An 8,527-nucleotide genomic window follows, 5' to 3' on the forward strand; every position below is an offset into this window, starting at 1 on the left:
CGGACTCGGGTGAATTTATAATGGGGAACAAAGAAATGGCAGACCAATTGAACAAATACTTTGGTTCTGTCTTCATGAAGGAAGACACAAATAACCTCCCGGATGTACTAGGGGACCGAGGGTCTAGTGAAAAGGAGGAATTGAAGGATATCCTAATTAGGCGGGAAATTGTGTTTGGGGAAATTGATGGAATTGAAGGCCGATAAATCCCCGGGGCCTGATTGTCTGCACCCCAGAGTACTTAAGGAAGTGGCCCTAGAAATAGTGGATGCATTGGTGATCATTTTCCAACAGTCTATCAACTCTGGATCAGTCCCTATGGACTGGAGGGTGGCTAATGTAACACCACTTTTTAAAAAAGGAGAGAGAAAATGGATAATTATAGACCGGTTAGCCTGACATCAGTAGTGGGGAAAATGTTGGAATCAATTATTAAGGATGAAATAGCAGCGCATTTGGAAAGCAGTGACAGGATCGGTCCAAGTCAGCATGGATTTATGAAAGGGAAATTATACTTGACAAATCTTCTGGAATTTTTTGAGGATGTAACTAGTAGATTGGACAAGGGAGAACCAGTGGATGTGGTGTATTTGGACTTTCAAAAGGCTTTTGACAAGGTCCCACACAAGAAATTGGTGTGCAAAATCAAAGCACATGGTATAGGGGATAATGTACTGATGTGGATAGAGAACTGGTTGGCAGACAAGAAGCAGAGAGTTGGGATAAACGGGTCCTTTTCGGAATGGCAGGCAGTGACTAGTGGAGTGCCACAGGGCTCAGTGCTGGGACCCCAGCTATTTACAATATACATCAATGATTTGGATGAAGGAATTGAGTGTAATATCTCCAAATTTGCAGATGACACTAAACTGGGTGGCGGTGTGAGCTGTGAGGAGGATGCTAAGAGGCTGCAGGGTGATTTGGACAGGTTAGGTGAGTGGGCAAATGCATGGCAAATGCAGTATAATGTGGATAAATGTGAGCTGATCCACTTTGGGGGCAAAAACACGAAGGCAGAATATTATCTGAATGTTGGCAGATTAGGAAAAGGGGAGGTGCAACGAGACCTGGGTGTCATGGTTTATCAGTCATTGAAAGTTGGCATGCAGGTACAGCAGGCAGTGAAGGAGGCAAATGTCATGTTGGCCTTCATAACTAGGGGATTTGAGTGTAGGAGCAGGGAGGTCTTACTGCAGCTGTACAGGGCCTTGGTGAGGCCTCACCTGGAATATTGTGTTCAGTTTTGGTCTCCTAATCTGAGGAAGGACGTTCTTGCTATTGAGGGAGTGCAGTGAAGGTTCACCAGACTGATTCCAGGGATGGCTGGACTGACATATGAGGAGAGACTGGATTGACTGGGCCTTTATACACTGGAGTTTAGAAGGATAAGAGGGGATCTCATAGAAACGTATAAGATTCTGACGGGATGGGGGACAGGTTAGATGCGGGAAGAATATTCCCGATGTTGGGGAAGTCCAGAACCAGTCTTAGGATAAGGGGTAGGCCATTTAGGACTGAGATGAGGAGAAACTTCTTCACTCAGAGAGTTGTTAACCTGTGGAATTCCCTACCGCAGAGAGTTGTTGATTCCAGTTCATTGAATATATTCAAGAGGGAGTTAGATATGGCCCTTACGGCTAAAGGGATCAAGGGGTATGGAGAGAAAGCAGGAAAGGGATACTGAGGTGAATGATCATCCATGATCTTATTGAATGGCGGTGCAGGCTCGAAGGGCCGAATGGCCTACTCCTGCACCTATTTTCTTTGTCTCTATGTTTCTATGTGTGCCTGGCACGAAGTGCGAAAAGTGAAGAGTTCCATCTTCACATCTCTGCTGTATCGCAGCTCCAATGACACAGTGGTGTGTGGAAAGGGGGTAGTTCAGGATACAGTAGCATAGTGGTTATGTTACTGGACCAGTAATCCAGAGGCCTGGACTAATGATCTGGAGACGCCAGTTCAAATCCCACCACGGCAGTTGATGAATTTAAATGCAGTTGATCAAATCAATCTTGAAAAAAAAGCTTGTGTCAGTAATGGTGACCATGAAACTACCGGATTGTCATAAAAACCCATCTGGTTCACTACTGTCCTGTAGGGAAAAAAATTAGAACATAAAAAAATAGGAGCAGGAGCAGGCCATACGGCCCCTCGAGCCTGCTCTGCCATTCAATAAGATCATGGCTGATCTGATCATGGACTCAACTCCACTTCCCTGCCCGCTCCCCATAACCCCTTATTTCCTTATCACTCAAAAATCTGTCTATCTCCACCTTAAATATATTCAATGACCCAGCCTCCACAGCTCTCTGGGGCAGAGAATTCCACAGATTTACAACCCTCTGAGAGAAGAAATTTCTCCTCCATCTCAGTTTTAAATGGGCGGCTTCTTATTCTGAGACTATGTCCCCTAGTTTTAGTTTCCCCTATCAGTGGAAATATCCTCTCTGCATCCACCTTGTCGAGCCCCCTCATAATCTTATATGTTTCAATACGATCACCTCTCATTCTTCTGAATTCCAATGTGTATAGGCCAAACCTATTCTACCTTTCCTCATAAGTCAACCGCCTCACCTTCGGAATCAACCGAGTGAACCTTCTCTCCAATGCAAGTATATCATTCCTTAAATACGGAGACCAAAACTGCATGCAGTACTCTAGGTGTGGCCTCACGAATACCCTGTACAGTTGTAGCAGGACTTCCCTGCTTTTATACTCTATCCCCCTTTGCAATAAAGGCAAGATTCCATTTGCCGTCCTGATCACTTGCTGTACCTGCATACTAACTTTTTGTGTTTCATGTACAAGTACCCCCAGGTCTCTCTGTACTGCAGCACTTGCCAATTTTTCTCCATGTAAATTATAATTTGCCATCCTTAAGCGGTCTTGCCTGTGTGTGACTCCAGACCCAGACCCACAGCAATCTGGTTGACTCTTAACTGCGCTCTGAAATTGTGAAATATGTAAACTTGTATATACTCTGTACAGCCACCAGAGGGATCATCCCCTGAGTCCGAAGGGATCCCACAATCCCTTGGGAGCACCTGTACTTAAGGAGGACTCACAAGCTGGAGAGGCACTCTGGAGACCTGCAATAAAAGACTACGGTCACACATTACTTTGAGCTCACAGTGTTCAGTCTGACTCTTTCTCCATACACAACAGAAATGGCCAAGCAAGCCACTCAGTTATACCAAACCCCTATAAAATGTATCATTGAATGCAATGGTTCAAGAAGATACCTTCACACGGGCAATTCAGGATGGGCAATAAATGCCAGCCTTGCCAGAGACGCCCACATCACAAGAATACATTTTTTTTAAGTTTCACAGAAAGACACTTACAATTGAACTTCATTTCTTCACTTCAGCTATGGGATGGGGTTGTTAGTGAGGCATGAGTGTGCTGGAAGATCCCAGAATGGATACCGAGGTGAGAACAAGGTGAACACGATAATAGTATTGAGTCGAGGTTAGAGGTCGAGGAAACACATGAACAATGACAAGACCTGTAAGAGGGAAAAGGCAAAGATTGATCAGAGGTGGTAGAAGACGACCAAAGTCTTGGTCCAAAAACTAAGTTTTGAAGGCGGTGTTGAAGGTGGACAGAGAAATCGCAGGTGGAAGGGTTTACCCAGCCAGTTCCAGAGTTAGTACTGAACCCCACAAGGGAAGGTGGAGCCCAGGGAGCTTGTAAAGCAGGCCGCAGTGATAACAGCGATAACAACGTGATAACAGTGGGAAAAATAAAAAGGTAATTTATTATTTAAATGGGAAGTGATTACAAAATGCTGTGGTACAGAGAGATCTGGGAGTCCTTGTACATGAAACACAGAAGTCATGGCAAGATGTGATTCCCACCTTAGCCGAACGTGTACGGTCATTAAATGTCTTGCAGCATGGAAACCATGTCCTGCGAATGAGGCTGATGTCATAATAACATAAGAATATAAGAAATAGGAGCAGGAGTAGGCCATACTGCCCCTCGAGCCTGCTCCGCCATTTAATAAGATCATGGCTGATCTGATCATGGACTCAGCTCCACTTCCCTGCCCGCTCCCCATAACCCCTTATCGTTTAAGAAACTGTCTATTTCTGTCTTAAATTTATTCAATGTCCCAGCTTCCACAGCTCTCTGAGGCAGCGAATTCCACAGATTTACAACCCTCTGAGAGAAGAAATTCCTCCTCATCTCAGTTTTAAATGGGCGGCCCCTTATTCTAAGACCATGCCCCCTAGTTCTAGTCTCCCCCATCAGTGGAAACATCCTCTCTGCATCCACCTTGTCAAGCCCGCTCATAATCTTATACATTTCGATAAGATCACCTCTCATTCTTCTGAATTCCAATGAGTAGAGGCCCAATCTACTCAACCGTTCCTCATAAGTCAAGCCCCTCATCTCCAGAATTAACCTAGTGAACCTTTTCTGAACTGGCTCCAGAGCAAGTATATCCTTTCGTAAATATGGAAACCAAAACTGCACGCAGTATTCCAGGTGTGGCCTCACCAATACCCTGTATAGCTGTAGCAAGACGTCCCTGCTTTTATACTCCAGCTCAGACATATCCTTCAAGGCCTGCGCTGGGTTTACCAAGGGGTCTTAGGATTTAGAAATATAGAGACATAGAAAATAGATGCAGGAATAGGCCATGTGGCCCTTCGAGCCTACACCACCATTCAATAAGATCATGGCTGATCATCACCTCAGTACCCCATTCCTGCTTTCTCTCCATTCCCCTTGATCCCTTTAGCCGTAAGGGCCATATCTAACTCCCTATTGAATATATTTAATGAACTGGCTTCAACAACTCTCTGCCGAAGAGAATTCCACAGGTTAACAATACTCTGAGTGAAGAAGTTTCTCCTCATCTCGGTCCTAAATGGCTTACCCCTTATCCTTAGACTGTGACCCCTAGTTCTGGACTCCCCCAACATTCTTCCTGCATCTCACCTGTCCAGTCCCGTCAGAATTTTAAACGTTTCTATGAGATCCCCTCTCATTCTTCTGAACTTCAGTGAATACAAGCCCATTTGATCCAGTCTTTCTTGATATGTCAGTCCCGCCATCCCGGGAATCAGTCTGGTGAACCTTTGCTGCACTCCCTCAATAGCAAGAATGTCCTTCCTCAAGTTAGGAGACCAAAACTGTACACAATACTCCAGGTGTGGCCTCACCAAGGCCCTGTACAACTGTAGTAACACCTCCCTGCCCCTATACTCAAATCCCCTCACTATGAAGGCCAACATGCCATTTGCTTTCTTAACCGCCTGCTGCGTGCCAACTTTCAATGACTGATGTACCATGACACCCAGGTCTCGTTGCACCTCCCCTTTTCCTAATCTGTCACCATTCAGATAATAGTCTGTCTCTCTGTTTTTCCCACCAAAGTGGATAAGCTCACATTTATCCACATTATACTTCATCTGCCATGCATTTGCCCACTCACCTAACCTATCCAAGTCACTCTGCAGCCTCATAGCATCCTCCTCGCTGCTCACACTGCCACCCAACTTAGTGTCATCCGCAAATTTGGAGATACTACATTTAATCCCCTCGCCTAAATCATTAATGTACAATGTAAACAGCTGGGGCCCCAGCACAGAACCTTGCGGTACCCCACTAGTCACTGCCTGCCATTCTAAAAAGTACCCATTTACTCCTACTCTTTGCTTCCTGTCTGACAACCAGTTCTCAATCCACATCAGCACACTACCCCCAATCCCATGTGCTTTAACTTTGCACATTAATCTCTTGTGTGGGACCGTGTCGAAATCCTTCTGAAAGTCCAAATATACCACATCAACTGGTTCCCCCTTGCCCACTCTACTGGAAACATCCTCAAAAAATTCCAGAAGATTTGTCAAGCATGATTTCCCTTTCACAAATCCATGCTGACTTGGAGCTATCATGTCACCTCTTTCCAAATGGAGATCTCCTAATAATTTGACCTGAATTTAATTGGTATAACCACTCTTGCACCCCACATGATACAATCTTTATCGACTGATACTTCATTCCAATGAATGAAGAATGGATGTGTATCTTTGTCTGTTACCTGGTTTGGCCATCCATTTGCAATATACTCATACACTTTTGACATCACTGGGTCACGATTGGTTGCTCTACCAATCTCTTCAGCTGTGACTGGCAATTCATCAATGTATGAAAAATAAAACACTCCTTCTCTATCGAGTGTAACTTGTGATGGGGCAGGCAATCTAGACATTGCATCAGCATTACTGAGATCAGCTGATCGTCTGTATTCAATATCATATGTATATGCTGACAAAATCAAAGCCCACCTCTGCATTCGGGCTGCAGCTAATGTTGGAACTGGGGACTTTGGATGAAGGATTGCTGTTCGGGGCTTATGATCTGCAACGATGGTAAACTTACGACCATAGAAGTATTTTTGAAACTTCTTGACCCCAAAAATTAATGGCAAAGCTTCCCTTTCAATTTGCGCATCATTACTCTCACTGGCACTGAGAGTGCGTGAAGCAAAAGCAATTGGTCTCTCCTCCCCACGACGTGATACATGAGAGATCACTGCCCCAACTTCATATGGAAGGCATCACATGCTAAGCTTAATCTCCTTAGATATGTCATAGTGAACTAACATGGTGCTCTCTACCAATTTGCTTTTACGCTCCTTGAATGCTGTATCACATTCTTTTGACCACTTCCAATGGACCTGTTTTTTCAAAAGTTCATTCAGTGGATGTTATACTGCAGGAAAATTTCCCATAATAGTTCAAAAGACCCAAGAATGAACAAAGTTCAGTGACATTCCTGGGAGTGGGTGCATTTTTAATTGCATCCAATTTTTCCACGATTGGATGTAAACCATCTTTGTCTACTCTGTGCCCTAAGTACACCACTGAGTTTTTCAATAACTCACACTTACGAGCAGACACACGTACTCTGTGCTTCTCTAGCCGTTTGAGGACTTCATTCAATATGTTATTATGAATTTGCCTATTTGGTGCTGAAATTAGTATGTCATCCAAATAACATACTACCCCTTCAATACCTTGCAAAATCTGGTTCATCACCCCTTGGAATATGGCGGGGCAGAAGACACTCCAAACGGTAGCCTATTAAATTGATATAGGCTTAGATGAGTATTTATAGTCAAACATGACTTGGACTCCTCATCTAGTTCAAGCTGTAAGTAGGCATTCGTAAGATCCAGTTTTGAGAAATCTGACCACCTGTCAGTGTTGTGAACAAATCTTCTATATTCGGCAATGTATTGGGGACATTACCCTCTAGAACCTGGTTTACGGTTACTTTATAATCACCACACAATCTTACCTTACCATCAGACTTAGGTACAACAACAATGGATATAGCCCAATTACATCGATCTATCTTACAAATAATGTTCTCAGTCTCTAGTCTTTTGAGTTCTTGCTCAACTTTCTCCTTGAGTGCGTATGGTACGGAACGTGGCTTGTAGTAAACCGATCTAGCATCCTTCTGTACTCTGACACTCGCCTTGAAGCCTTGGATCGGACTGCCCGATTCACAGAACACCTTCGGATACTTCTTGGTAACCTCATCTGTTGATGAAAATCTCGCTTCCACACAGAAAATCTTACTCCAATCCAGCTTCAGTGAGCTCAACCAATTTCTTCCTAGTAAGGCAGACTTGTCTCCTTTCAGTACTATTAGAGGCAAGTTCTGAAATTGATCTTTATATTTCACCGGTGCGGTGATACGACCTACCACAGGAATTTTCTCTCCCGAGTAGCCTCGCAGCTCTATCTTGGATTTCTCCAGTTGGAAATCACGCAATTTGTCGAGGTACAGTGACTCCGGTACTACACTCATGGATGCACCCATGTCAATTTCAATTGGTATCTTGAATCCCGCAACATCTATGTGGATTTTGATGCTTTCCGAATCGCTGTCCGTTAACCTCGTGCTCCTGATGACGTGTAACTCTAACATCTCCTCATCCTGTTGTTGTTCTTCCATGCTATGTAGATTGCTTGGGATTTCTACTCATAGCTTTGAACGCTGGACTCATAGCTTTGGAAGCTGATTTACCCTTCAGTCGGCATGCCTTCGCAAGATGCTCAGTCTTTCTGCAGAAGCAACACTCTGCCTTCATGTATGGACAACTGTGAGCAATGTGTTGTCCCAGGCACCTATAGCACGACTTCATCGCTCTGTTAGAATTTCCAGTTTCTGAGACTTTGGGCCCCCACTGTCTTTTACTTTGAACCTGCAGGTGATTTACCTCGGTTGACTGACGACCATAATTATTATTTAATTCTCGGGAATATTGTTCGGCCATGCCCGTCGACCTCGCTGTCTGACAAGCAATCTCAAAAGTCAAGTCATCCGTCGTCAATAACTTCCTTCTGATCGCATCATTTTTCACCCCACAAACAAACCGATCCCATAATGCTCGGTTTTGAAAGTGCATCGATTGCTTTTTTAATGCTACGATGTAATCACTGATACTTTCATCAGCCTTTTGATTCCGAATCCTGAAACTATAGCTTTCAGCAATTTC

The sequence above is a fragment of the Pristiophorus japonicus genome, chromosome 19 (assembly GCF_044704955.1).
Source record: "Pristiophorus japonicus isolate sPriJap1 chromosome 19, sPriJap1.hap1, whole genome shotgun sequence".
In the NCBI taxonomy this organism is placed as follows: domain Eukaryota; kingdom Metazoa; phylum Chordata; class Chondrichthyes; family Pristiophoridae; genus Pristiophorus; species Pristiophorus japonicus.